The 2,456-nt window shown below is 45.5% G+C and overlaps 1 pseudogene; it reads left to right on the forward strand.

Annotated features, from left to right (window-relative positions):
- Positions 1–920: 920 nt before the first annotated feature.
- LOC100411739 (serine/threonine-protein phosphatase 2A 56 kDa regulatory subunit beta isoform pseudogene) lies at positions 921–2,245 on the forward strand (annotated as a pseudogene).
- Positions 2,246–2,456: the final 211 nt, after the last annotated feature.

A 2,456-nucleotide genomic window follows, 5' to 3' on the forward strand; every position in this document is an offset into this window, starting at 1 on the left:
TTAGTATTTGTAGTTGATTCAATATCCAGCTATAATAGTCTTAGAGGTCATGAGAAGAAGCTTTTCCATTTGAGTTTAAAAGGAAGAGGAAACTCAAAAAAAAAAAAAATAGCCTAGGTATTCATACCCCACTGAGTTCACAGATAAATAAGGTGGAAGTAGTAGTAGTGAAAGAAACAAACTATAACAAAAAATAAACCTTGACTCTGTTCTTCCAGAAGGAAGATCAACTTCTTGTAAATAACTTTACACTTGTGAAAATACTATATTCAAACATCCCTTATACTTCTTTTAATAGTGTGTGTGTCATCTACTCTCTTTCAATTCTTATCTGGCAGCACGTATCTTTATTTAAAGGGTCTGTTCTTTCGAAAAGTTAATATTCTACCTAATGATTCTTTTGTTTTTACTTAAGGCATCCCAAGTGTAAGAAGTTAATTGCTCCAGGAAAATTCATTCAATATTAAGTAAACTTTTGTTAAGTACATTTCCTTAAAAGGAGGAAAGCAGCAGCAGTCTTAAAATATTATCAGTTAGCTTTGGCCTTTCCCAACTGTTGACAAAATAAAAAAGTAGTGATTAACCTTTTGTTGATGTCAACATTATGATTCCAGTTAACCTGGGTCAACAAAATTATACTGAGTATTTTAGATACTTTCAGTTTTACTGACTGATTAAAAAAAAAAAAAAAAGGCCTTTCTAGTTTTAAGAATATACACATACCTGTTTATGTAGAGGGGCTAAAATGTAAACTACAATAATCTATTTTCTGTTCAGGAATGTAGAAGTTTTATGTAAGCGTCTCTTTATCTAGAATATACTGAGGATAAATTAGATGATTTCTATGCTTCTCTCTAGTTTTAACATTCCAGAATCTATGTTCTCTCTTCTTTTCCTCAATAGTTAATTTTAAAAATGATTTAAAGGAGATTTAAATGAGACCCCAGGACCTCAAGACCATCCTGCACCAGATCTATGGCAAGTTCCTGGGCCTCCGGGCCTACATCCGCAAACAGTGCAACCACATCTTCCTCCAGTTCATCTATGAGTTCGAGCACTTCAATGGTGTGGCTGAGCTACTGGAGATCCTAGGAAGCATCATCAATGGCTTTGCGCTGCCCCTGAAGACGGAGCACAAGCAGTTCCTGGTTCGCGTCCTGATCCCCCTGCACTCTGTCAAGTCGCTGTCTGTCTTTCACGCTCAGATGGCATACTGTGTGGTGCAGTTCCTGGAGAAAGACGCCACTCTAACGGAGCATGTGATCCGGGGACTGCTCAAATACTGGCCAAAAACCTGCACCCAGAAGGAGGTGATGTTTCTGGGGGAGATGGAAGAAATTCTTGATGTCATCGAGCCATCCCAGTTTGTGAAGATCCAGGAGCCCCTTTTTAAGCAGGTGGCTCGCTGTGTTTCCAGCCCCCATTTCCAGGTTGCAGAGCGGGCTCTGTATTTCTGGAACAATGAGTATATCCTAAGCCTCACTGAGGACAGCTGCCACACTGTGCTGCCCGCTGTGTTTGGGACCCTCTACCAAGTCTCCAAGGAGCACTGGAACCAAACCATCATATCGCTGACTACAATGTGCTCAAGACCTTCATGGAGATGAATGGGAAGCTGTTTGATGAGCTCACAGCCTCCTACAAGCTGGAAAAGCAGCAGGAGCAGCAGAAGGCCCAGGAGCGTCAGGAGTTATGGCAAAGTTTGGAGGAGCTGCAGCTATGCCGGCTACAGGGGACCCAGGGGGCCAAGGAGGCTCCCTTCCAGCGGCTTACACCCCAGGTGGCCACCAGTGGGGGTCAGAGCTAGACAGCACCTCAGAAAAGGAGAAGCTAAACCCAGAGCTGTCAGTCCCTCTATCCCTTCTCCTGTCCAGGGGCCCAGAGAGAAACACACCTACCCCTGGCCTTGCCAGAGTGGCTTCTGAGGACTCCCTGCCCGGCCCACCTTTCACTGGGGGGAGATAAGGAGAGGCGATGGTGGTCTTGGCAACTGAATGCTCAGCCCCTCGTGGCAGGACTTGACAAGGGCAAGCTTGACCAGGAAGCTGCCATCAGGGATCTTCCCCTGCCCCACAAAGCTGGTGGGCTCTGGGCTGCAGGCAGGCTCCCACCCTCTGCTCCTGGCCTTGGGCAAGGGCACTCAGTGCCTCGCCTGCCCCTGCCTTGGCCAGCATGAGGTCTTTCCTCATCCCTATGGGGTCCATGGTCTATTCTTGCCCAGCTCACCCTCTACAAAGACACTGTCCTGGGGGCACACTCCTCCCCTCCCTCGCTATGTACTTCCTTGTTCCCTTTTTATTTATTGGGCAGGGAAAGGGTGAGGGCACAGGCAAGAAGAGATTCACAGTGTCCTGGGGTAAGGGGGGGTTCATAGTAATCCTGGTCTACCCTCTTTCCCTGGCTGGGGGTAGACTTAATAAAGAGAGAACCTAAAAAAAAAAAAAAAAAAAAAAAAA

This window comes from Callithrix jacchus, chromosome 3 (genome assembly GCF_049354715.1).
Source record: "Callithrix jacchus isolate 240 chromosome 3, calJac240_pri, whole genome shotgun sequence".
Classification (NCBI taxonomy): Eukaryota; Metazoa; Chordata; class Mammalia; order Primates; family Cebidae; genus Callithrix; species Callithrix jacchus.